This window comes from Lactuca sativa, chromosome 1, assembly GCF_002870075.4.
Source record: "Lactuca sativa cultivar Salinas chromosome 1, Lsat_Salinas_v11, whole genome shotgun sequence".
Lineage (NCBI taxonomy): Eukaryota > Viridiplantae > Streptophyta > Magnoliopsida > Asterales > Asteraceae > Lactuca > Lactuca sativa.
The window spans coordinates 234,850,538-234,863,057 of record NC_056623.2 but is presented as its reverse complement, the minus strand read 5'-3'; positions in this window follow the sequence as shown (position 1 = coordinate 234,863,057).

Below are 12,520 nucleotides of genomic sequence, written 5' to 3'. Positions count from 1 at the left end.
CACTTGAGGCTAGTGTTGGCAACCCTTAGATCCGAGAAGTTGTACGTGAAATTTTCCAAGTGTGAATTCTGGATTCAGAAGGTAACTTTCCTCAGTCACGTGGTAAGCGAGGAGGGTATTCATGTAGATCCTTCCAAGATTAAAGCGATTGAGAATTGGTCAGCACCGAAGACACCCATAGAAATCCGGCAATTCTTGGGTCTCGCCGGCTATTATCGGAGACTTATCCAGAACTTTTCCAGAATCGCCAAACCCTTAACCACTCTAACACAGAAAGGTGTACCCTTTTGTTGGAGTGATAAGCAAGAAACTGCATTCTAGACGTTGAAGAAAGCCTTGTGCAGCACGCCTGTTCTGTCCCTACCCGAAGGGACGGAGGACTTCGTTGTCTTCTGCGATGTGTCTAATCAAGGTTTAGGTTGTGTGCTTATGCAAAGAGGAAAAGTAATTGCTTATGCTTCTAGACAACTGAAAGCACACGAGGTCAAGTATACCACACATGACTTGGAATTAGGAGTCGTAGTCTTTGCACTAAAGATTTGGAGACATTACCTCTACGGGACCAAGTGTACGATCTTCACTGACCATAAAAGCCTGCAGCACATCTTTGATCAGAAAGACTTGAATATGAGGCAACAGTGATGGGTAGAACTACTCAGTGATTATGAGTGTGAAATCCGTTACCATCCCGACAAGGCCAATGTGGTAGCAGATGCCCTTAGCCGAAAGGAGAGTTCAAGCCGAAAGGTGAAGACCTTGACGATGACCATCCATTCCAACTTATCCATGCAAATCCGAGAAGCCCAGCTAGAAGCCCTCAAACCCGAAAACATGTCGACCGATGCCTTGAGAGGAATGGAAAAGAAACTTGAGATCAGAGGTGACGGAGTCTACTGCTTCATAGATCGAATCTGGATTGCAAAGTCCAGAGGATTCAAGGAGTCTACTGCTTCATAGATTGTCATGGAGGAAGCACACAAGACCAGATACTCCGTTCACCCGGGTTCGGACAAGATGTACCTGGATCTCAAGAAACAATACTGGTGGCCAAATATGAAAGCTGAGATAGCTACGTTCGTGGGCAAGTGTCTGACTTGCACCAAGGTTAAAGTTGAGCACCAAAAACCCTCGGGTCTGCTCCAGCATCCCGAGATACCTGAATGGAAATGGGAGATGATTACCATGGACTTCATCACCAAATTACCCAAGTGTCCGAGTGGATATGATACCATTTGGGTAATTGTCGATCGTCTAAAAAAGTCCGCCCACTTCATCCCGATCAAAGAATCATTTAAGATGGAAAGACTCGCGCGAATTTACATCCCAGAGGTAGTCCGACTGCACGGTGTACCTGCGTCCATTATCTCTGATCGAGATAGTAGGTTTAACTCCAGATTTTGGCAGTCCCTTCAGAAGGCTCTCAGAACCAAACTAGACATGAGCACGGCGTATCATCCTCAGACCGATGGACAAAGTGAGAGAACAACCCAAACCCTGGAGGACATGCTTAGGGCATGTGTCATTGACTTTGGAAAGTCGTGGGACACACATCCACCTTTGATCGAGTTCTCGTACAACAATAGTTACCACACCAGCATCAGGGTTGCCCCGTTTGAAGCCCTATACGGTCGTAAGTGTAGATCCCCTCTATGCTGGGCCGAGTTGGGAGACACACAGCTGGCCAAGAGTCGAGTCCCCGACAGTGCTCTCACTGGTCCTGAAATCATTCGCGAAACAACTGAGAAGATCATCCAAATCCGAGATGATTGAAAGTTTCACGAGATCGCCAAAAGAGTTGCGCTGATAACCGTCGGAAACCTCTGGAATTCCAGGTAGGAGACCGTGTCATGTTGAAGGTCTCGCCCTGGAAAGGCACGGTACGCTTTGGAAAGCGTGGGAAACTTAACCCTAGGTACATTGGACCCTTCCAAATCCTCGCTAGGATCGGTCCGGTAGCCTATAAACTTCGTTTACCCCATGAGCTTAGTAACATTCATCCCGTCTTCCATGTTTCAAATCTCAAGAAGTGCTTATCTGATGAAACCCTAGTGATTCCCTTAGACGAGATCAAGATCAATGAAAACCTCAACTTCGTGGAGGAACCGATCGAAATCATGGATCGAGAAGTCAAACATACAAAGCAAAGTCGCATTCCGTTAGTGAAGGTTCGCTGGAATGCCAAGCGGGGACTGGAGTTCACTTGGGAGCGTGAGGACTCGATGAAACAAAAGTATCCACATCTTTTTCCAGATCCATGATTTGTATCTTGACTTGTATCTTAATTTTGAATTTCAGGACGAAATTCCCTCTAACGAGCGGATAATGTAACAACCCGAAATTTCGTATCATTGCTTGTAACCCTTTTTGTAATCCAATTCGATCAACCAATCGTCGTTTTCAAATTCGTTTCTGATTTAGCCGTTTAATAAAGTCATTAAAATGTAATTATCTAAAATGACTTAATGGGTGTCCTAGTGCATTTAGAACTCATTCTAACACCCCATATTCGTAATCAAAACATTTCTAGAATCGACCATGTCGGCTTACGGCAACTTGCTCGGATGCGACCAAAAGCCCCGTCTAAAGCCGGTATCGGGTAAAATTCTACCGTGTCCAAATCCCAAACACTATTTAAAGTGTTCTAAACTTCCATTTGAAGCTTTTTCTTCATCTCACTCTCTCTCTCTAACCTCTCTCCTCAATCAATGATTCAAGGTCCAAAACATTGAATTAAGGCTCCAAATCTTTGAGGTAACATCCCCAACTTGTTGTTTAACCTCTTAGGCCTTCACATTCGTGTTTAATTTATCAATCTGGACCTGGAACATGTTTTTACGGCCAAGGAGCATGCTTGGGCCGTAAACACATAAAAACATGGTTTTTGAGCAATTTAACCCCTCCAAACCAACATTTGAACTTAGATACGACCTTATGGCTTACAAATCCAGACTTATAACACCCTAAACATGAATTTTGAGGAGCAAATAAGAGTTTACGGCCAAGGAACAAGATTGGGCCGTAAACTCCTCATTCATGGGGAGTAAACTCATTTAAACATGTTAGAAAGCCATACAACTCCACCAAAAGCCTCAGAATAAATCCTAGAATCATCTAAAAATAGTTTGGGGACCTTAAACTTGTCAAACACCCTCCAATTAGGTGTTTACGGCCAAGGCACCCCAAGAACATGTTCATGGGCCGTAAACTCCTTTATACATGTCAAATGGTACCCTAAATTCATACCAAGGCTTGGAAAATTAGTTAGAATCACATGTGATTGTCCTAAGCCTCACAAAATAATTATGGATTGAGCTTGGGGGAGTTTACGGCCGTAAACTCCATGTTTACAGCCGTGAACTCCCATAAATGGTGTATATGTTCATGCAATCCATTCCTAGGCTTTAGAAAAATCCATTCCAACATTCCCCATGTGCATTGAAGCTATTTGGCACCCTAAATCACCCAATCATGAGTTCAAGGCCGTGAACTCATGTATGTATGGGATATATGGCCAAAAACTCATTAGGGAGTTTACTCTTGAAGAGTAAACTCAATTCCCAAGTCCCTTGCATCATTACACGTCCGTAGATGTCACCCGGGTCACTCCAAACACTTGTTTTGAAGTGTTTTCGCTCATTGGAATGTAGTATCTCATCTAATTAGTATTTTTAAATCTAATTAGATATATTTGGATATTATTTCATATTACATAGGAACCTCGCGTGTAATCAAGCCCCGAACCAACGTTTAGTGTCCGAAACAGTTGCGTCTTCTCGTCTGGTGAGTTCATACCCCTACCCTTTTTCAATGATTTTTCAATGTTTTCAGGGGGGGGGGGGAATAAAAGCAAAGTACAAGGGATTACTTGTACTTAAAACTTGTTTTACATGTGTATGTTTCAAAACTTATATGCTTTTAATACTGATAATCACAACCGATAACCGTTTGAAACTTGCAGGGTAATCATATACATTATTTGTGAAATTAGTTATAAGCTGTTATGTTTATTATTTCACAAATGGTTTCCACATTTTTATCAGTTAAAAAGCATAACTTTAGAAACTTTGAACATAAAACTTTATACACTGTTTTGTCCTCGGTAACACTCCATAGAGATACGCGAGTGGAGGATTATCGTATTATTACTAGTAAATTTGTTAGTCCTATATAATTGGAGACACGTCCTCGGTGAACACTCCACAGAGATATGCGAGTGGAGGACCGCCCCCGTAACCAGAATCTCTTAGATAGGGAGCATGACTTGAGTGTATAGATCTATACGGGGCTGACTACCCCACACCTGGCTGCTAGCTACAGCCGAACCGAAATGGTTCAAGGGTAACGAAAGTCATAAGGTGATGTGGACTACTTATTGCCGTATCTAGTCTATTGTATGGTTATGGAACTCGCAATTAGGATAACAGAAATTTACTTAATAGTAATAATGAATAAAGTAATCAACTTACTTAGTAAATATTAGTTTTATATACGTGTTAAAACTAATACATTTCACAAGATAACCAGGTTTTTCAAAATACATCTTTCATAGTTGGTAACCAACATTCAGGAAAATATGGGATTTTCCTGGGAACATTTGTACATAACCAGAAAAGTGTAACAAACCAGATAACTTACATTTCATAAGAGTAAACATGTTTTCAGTCTACAACTTTACATTACGTTTTGGGAATCAATAACCAACCTTTTAAGAAAATATGGGATTTTCTTGATGTGTGTAACATTTTCAGAAAACGGAAAGGAAAAACTTGTACATTTTTCACGAAACAAAATCGCTTATGAACTCACCAGGGTTATGCTGATTTTCAAACCGCTTGTATTCTCAGGTCAGTGTTAGACAGGTACCGAAGATCCTTTTGTTCGAAGACGGTGTGCACAAAAGACTTGTCTCGTTTTCTTTATATATACTATGTATCACAACTGTACAACTTAATTTTGAAACAAATGTAAACTTTCTATATGTAATGTAATGGTTGTTTTACTTTACTTACTATGTGCATTGGATTTGATACTCAACGTGGAGTCAACCCCGGAAATGTTTCCACCTTCGGTTTTCGGGGTGTGACATGCACGAACCTATCAAACCACCAATGAGACAAATACACCTTTACAACTTGCATCCTCTTCTGCAAAACTTCTTTTGGAGGAGCCACAATGCTTCTAATCAACATTGATTCAACAACTTATCAAGTGGCTTAAATTTAAGGGAAGCTCATGGAGTTGACTGTTGCTAAGAACAAAGTCATCGACAGTTGTAAGAAAAACCAGATCTGGTTTCCGGTGAAACGACGACAACTCCAAAATTTCCGGTAAGAGCATAAACCTTATAGCTTTATTGGTGGATTCAAATAGAGGTGGTGGCGGTGGCTGGAAAACCCAGATATTGTCGCCTTCTTCAAATCTGGTGAAACGAGATCAAGAAAATGGTGATCTTCTGCTTTAGATCTGCTAGAAACCTACTCTTGTGATAAATGAAATGATATCGGGATAGCTTTTAAGTTGGAAAGAGTGTCATACTAGAGGTTGTTTCCAACAGTGGAAAGTGTAGAGACGAAGAGATATGGTGAAAAACCTGGGGAAAGTGTAAAGGCAATGACAGGTGATTCTAATGGCGTTACGGTGACTCCGATGACGGTCTAATTACTCCGACGGAGGTGGTCCAGTGACTCCAGTAGTGATGGTTCGGTGGTTAATGGTGGTCCAACTTCCATTATGAAAGGAGGTGGTGCTGGTGGGAGTAGGGCAGATATAGGTGTAGGTGGAGTTGGTGTATTTTTATTTGTTTATTAACTTGGGAAGAATCCCCGCTTTACGGGGTCGGATTCGGCGTATAGATGGATAAAACAGAAAGATTTTATTGAGTTACATTAACCTAACCAAATTTCAACTTGCATAACATCTACCATTTGATAATTATACTTCAACTTGCATAACATCTACCAATTGATAATACTGGAAAGATTATTTAACGAAGCCCAAAATATATTGATGGGCTTCCTTCTTTTATTAAAAATATATGTATATAATGTCATTCACCAATTCAAAGGTGTCAAAGCCCTAAAAATCAAAGGCATCAAATAAAATCAGTTAAGATAAATATAAATAAACAAATTACTTTCGCTAATGGATAATGTGTGATGATTTTTTGATTTATATGTATGGAGGGGTCAAGACTCAAGAGTCAAAACTGACAACATATTCGTTAGGCACATAAGTTAAGAACCTACATCAGTCAACACTATTGATTCCAAAACTTCTTGTTCGTTCTCCTTTGCGGATTCATTTTCATCCTTCAATGGTTTACAAATAAAATTTAACATATATATATATATATATATATATATATATATATATATATATATATATATATATATATATATATATATATATATACTTTAGGTCGGTTGAAGTGTATATTTCAAATACTCATAAAAAGTCTATTTACCACTTCAAATAAATGCTTACGTCATTGGTATCTAAGTCATTGTATGTTGGATATTGCATCTGTGTTCCAAATTATGATTTTGTCAATAATATAGGTTAGACTTCAAATTAAAAATGTAATAGAACCCAAATGAATTTGTAACTATTATGGTAATTTCATGAGATATTTTTACTAATAACGTGTAAGAAAACACCAAAAATTAGATTATCGGGCCTTCCTTACCAAATTTGCAAATTGTTCTGCTTTTGAAGTGCCATGTTTATAGATTTTTGTATGGTTTTGCCTATTATGAACTTGAGCCTTTTATCATCCATCATTGATCAGAAGTGAAACAGAAATAGAACGGACAAACATATAATTCCATGAAAGGAATATAAAGGAAGTTGGAACCTGCAAAGCTTGTAGACCACCTTCCACCTTCCAGTTTCAACCCTTCAACTCCCTTCTAACAAAAAGTCTTGTATATACTCTATAAACAAAAAAAAAAAAAAACAAAAAAAAAACAAAAAAAAAACAAAACAAAATAAAGAACAAAACAAAAAAAACGGTTATCAACCCAGTATTCGAAGTAAGAATGAAGAAATTAGTTTTCACAACTAAAATTATTTTAAAAACCTCATCTGTGGATTGCTGACATTAAATAATCTTTTTTATATGATGTACATATAAGTATTACAAGCCAACAACTTTGATCGGAATGTTATATTGAAATGCTTGGTTATAGTTTAGGATGAACACATTTCATATTTGTCATCATCAACAACAAATTTTATTTGTGAAAAATAAGTAGTACCTTTCTTAAAACTAGGGCCCTTCCCATTATAATAGAGGCCATGACACATTTTAATTTAAGGGAAAAAAATATCATGTACACATACTTAATTATAAATTGCATCGGTTGTTTGTATGTCTTGATATTCTATCCTTATACAAACGGGCTTTTAATTGAGTTTTACATTTAGTCTTCTGACATAATATGAGCTTAATATGGGTGAGTTCATATCATAAGAAATAAATAAACACAAAACATGTTTTAATTGATGGCAAACCTAACCCAAAAAAACCATTTATAACGACACCGTTTTAAAATTATACTTACACTAATATATAAAATATATTTGATTTTAATACAACTATTCTATTCCTAAAAATCATGAGATGGGTTCAGTCCAAATTTGTGCTCTCCAACACCTCAAATGGAACAATGTCTCCAATCCATTTCCAGTAAAATAGGGACTATAATTCCAAAGAAATGGGCCCAAAACAGAAATATAGAGAAGCATAGGGAGAAATTGGTAATTTACTCAATAATGGGGTACCTGTTGTAGGAATGCAGGATATTGTAACCCAACAACACATGGATCTATAGGTACCAGTGATCTTTGAGCAGAAGAAATTGAAATCATAATGACAACATATCTGAAAAATATAAAATCTTTTTTTAGAATAAATGGAAAAGGAATAAAAAAAAGGAAAGGATAAGACATTTTCGGGGTTTTCATACTAACAAAGGTCCATTAGATGCAGTCATCAACCTGAATGAGAAATCATTATGCTGAAAGAATGGTTGTTAGATAGTCTTGGATGCAACATAATCTTAACATATTCAAGAGCAACTTCTTATCAAAAGCAACTTCACAAAAGAATGGAAGTGGAAAATTCAAAGGATAGCTTTCCAATTATGACTTCTACTGAGCCATGTAGCGGGTGTTCCTGTAAGCCCTACATTTTTTCAAGATTTGGAGAATTCGCAATGAAAAACATATCAATTTGGACAAACACAAACAACTTTTTATTCATTATCTGTAGTAGGCGCGAAAAAAAGGAAAGGACACCCCGATTCAAGCATTTCATCAACCAGTTGGGATGCATATTGAAACTGAATTTCAAAACTCAATATCAACTGGGTAGGGCATAATTAAATTTAATGTGTAATTGGAGACCTGTTCTATTGAACTGTCATCAAGTTCACCTCATCTGTCAGTAAATCGAGTGACCTACTATCTATTAATACAATGACACCCTTCAATTTTTATTTGTAAGACATCATTTGAGAAATCTATCCATTTATGTAGCATAAAAAGGGTATGCATTTCAACGACCTGTTATAAATGAAGCGATGCAACGTTGTTAGGTGGTGGTGCCAAGAAATCCTATCAATATTGGGGTTTCCAGGTCTTCAAAGAGACATGAATAATAGATTAATGTAGGGATATTGAAGAGTGTAGGCCATTTAATTTTGAATCAATAAAATCAGAAGCCACCAAAAGAAGTAAGGAAAATTACTCATGTCAGTTGTGAGGTCGGAAAAAATTGAAAGGAGGGGATGTTGAAGCGAAAACCCCTGCTTCAAATGGAAATAGATGGCTAAGTAGCTTGATGAACTCTGGAAAAGACGACGACGACGAAGTAAATCGTGCAAATGACATGGTTCCATGTCGGCGCAATGTCATCATGAAAAGTCACGTTTTGTCCCTTTTTCGTTTGTATCTTCGGCGGTACGTTCCTACGAACCTCTACTTTTTCTGGTGGGTACGGTGGCATCTGTTCCGTTTAAGAGTGGTCGATGGAGGATTAAAGTAACCATGTCGATCGAGGAATTTGAAGAGTGGTCGATGGAGGATTAAAGTAACCATGTTCGGTGGGGAAGATAATTTAAGTAAACCGATGAAGAAAGAGCAGTGTGTGTTTAGCTGCCGTCTAAGTTGATTTGCAGGGTGGATAGAGGACGATAAAACGAGATATGAAGCGGTGACAGAAGAGTAATTCTACATAATGAAGCGGTGGTATGCACACTAAGCTCTGTTGGGTTAAAGATTCGTTTGAAGATTGCGTCATTGGGCTCGACTGTTAGTCCATTTATTTTGTACTCCGGTTTGGGCCTGTCCAACCGAGAGCCTGTTAGGTTTATTATATAAGTATATGCTTGCATGCATAATTAGGTTAAGAACCTAGATTACAAGATAGAGAATTACGATAGCTTTGATTTTCTTTATCGTTCTTGTAAACCTTCTAACCCTCTACAGTTGATGTTCTTGATCGAGCTCTTCTGAGGGTTATTTTATAGTCATTCGACACGTTTGATTCATTCTTGACTTGTTCTTTATTTTCGTGTTCTTGCTGTTTAATATTTATTTACCTGTTTAAGATCTAATCGATCTTCAAGATTAAGTTTTAATCTCATCAATTGGTATCAGAGCAGGAGGCTGTGTAATCGATACACATCTTTTCTGTGAAAAGGTTTCAATTAGGGTTTTTCCGCAATTACTGATATTTATTGAGCCGTCATCTCATTATTGACGTATCTTGATATTTATTGTTTTGCCCTAATCTGATTTATTACAAGTCTGATCTTTGAACAGGTTTTTCGATCATAATGGACGAGTCACAATCAAATCCCATCAATATTTCCAACAGCATCGGTTCAACCACGAAGATTCCAATCCTATATACCCATGATTATGAAGTCTGGGCGCATCACTTCGAAGACTACGTTATAGGATCTGAGGATAATGGATACCTCATATGGGAAGCAATCATTAATGGACCTTTTTCTCATTCTGCAACGTCAAGGATTATTAAAAATCAAATGGAGTATAATGATCTGCTGAAGGATGTCAAAGATATTGCGCAAGATGAAAAGGATAAATTCCAGTGTAATATCAAGGCGTTAAGATTGATAAGATTCGCCCTTCAGTCCGACACCTTCAGGTTGGTCAGCTCATGCACGACGGCAAAGGAAGTTTGGGATAGACTTCGCGAACTGTACTCTACAGACGAGGATCTTGAACATTCTATCCAAACCTTGCTCTTATCTAAGTTTGGAGAATTCAGGCAAGGAGCCGACGAAACTGTGACCCAGACGTTCGATCGCTTCAATCATCTTCTCAGCAGGATGATCAAACATGACATCGAAAGGAAGCTTATCGAGCAGAAAGTTACGTTCTTAAATGGTCTAAGGTCAGAATGGAGACCAGTGGTGTCAACAGTTAAAGCCCATGAGCAGTTTAAATCATACTCTTTGGCGAAACTGGTGGGTATTCTCAAGTCTCAGGAGAAGATTGTGCTGCAGGAAAAGAATGTTGTTTCAAGCCTAGGTTCGCTGGCCCTCCTGTCAAAAAGTAAAGTTGTGATGGAGGAAGGTGCTTCATGGTGTCCGATGTATCTCAGATAAGGGGATACAACACTGATGGTGGAAGCAATGAACCGAAGGAGCAGCAGGATATGTGCTTTATGGCCAAACCGCTCAGCGTGCAGTTCAACGAGCTCGATGAACTGATCAAGAAGGTACAATCGGTTTTCGTTTCATTTAAAGTACCACAATCCTCATATGAGAAAGAACTAAAAAATGTTAATACAAGAATTTCTCATCTAGATAGTAGTTTAACTCAAACTCGAGTCACCAATTCTAACCTAACTGATCAATTAAGCAGGGTGTCTTCGAAGAGTGAGGAGCGGCGCATGTGGATCGAGTTGAAGGAGTCTGAATTAGTTAAAATAAAAGACGAAAACATTTATTTACAAAGAGACAATTTAAAGTTGTTAAAACAGCGGAATGTTTTTTGTTTAATTGCAAAACGTCTTTATTCTAATATTACTCAGCTTCACTTGGACTGTGAAATAGGCCAAAAGATCCATCGCATGATTTTGCCCTTCCTTGAGTTTAAGGAGGATGAAATCGATGCTGAAGCTTATAATTGTGAGAGTGTGATATCATCTGATGACATTAATCCGACCTACATGTATGGACTGGACAAAATAGAATCTTTCATTAAATCCAAGTACCACAAGGACATGCTTAAAAACCTTTTGGATGAAAATGATAGACTTAAACTGAGAACCGAAACCATACAAAAATTTGACTCTTTAAACGCCAACTTGAGCTCAGAAAACAAAATTGATGTTGAAAATGCATCTGAGCTTAATGAGGACGACAACATGAGTGAAATTTCTGTAGAGGACACGGTTGACTGCTCAGAATTTGTAAAAAACGAACCTGAAAACCACAAGAATCTAATTTCTGAAAATTCAGTGGAGTTCGCTCGATTGTCCCAACAAAAGTCCCCGATCTTAGAAGAGAAAGCGGTTGTATATCAAAAGGTCAGGACCACTCCAAATCAAGTGTACAAGGTCACTGGAGTAACCGAACATCAGACCGCTGAACTCACAGCTATTGTAAACGAAGACAATGCTGATGGCTGCGATGAGTACTTCTGGTCAGCTCCAATAGATAATGCAAACGAAACGGTAGGCTTATCAGAAAGAACCTCATGGATGAGTAAAGGTAGATACATACCAGAACCCTTGAATAAGCCAGATAATTTCGATGAGCCAAGTACTAGTGGTACAAAAGACATTCCTCAAGAGAATGGAAGTTCGGCAAAAGAAGACATTCCCTCTAGTTCCTCAGTTCAAAGTGAAACTCCTACAGTTCAAAGTGAACCAGCCAAGGAGAAACCGAAAATGAAAGCCAATATTCATCATCAACCGAAGCAGATGAGGAATAAGAAACATGAAAGGAACCAGAGATACAGGAAGAATCTCTCTGAAAGGAAACAATTCTGGCAATCCCAAAATGCATATTTCTCACATCAAGACAAGAATCTGAATTTGAGAACAATCCTGTCAAAAAGCATGAAAGCCACAACAACCGAAAGCCAAGGTTCGGTTCAGAAGAGAATACCAACCGAAAGCAAAGGCTCGGTTCTGAGAATGACTCCAACCAAAAGCATAGGTTCGGTTCAGAGAACTGCTCCAACCGAAAGCAAAGGTTCGTTTCAGAAGTCAAAAGAGATCAAAACTCCAAGGTCAGTCCCACCAATGATCAAAAGCAAAAGGGTCACCTAGAGTCTCCAGCCAAGAAGTCATCTCAATCTAAGCCCACTCCTTCTCATTCATCTAATTCTTCTAATTCTTCCAATTCATCTCTATCTTGCTCTAAAGCTCATTCTGTTCGTTCTCAAAAATCTCATTCGTCAGCTGAACAAAAAGGCAAACAGAAGGTTAATGCATCCAATCCAGAGTCTAAACCGAACGCACCTAATCCTAATAAAATAA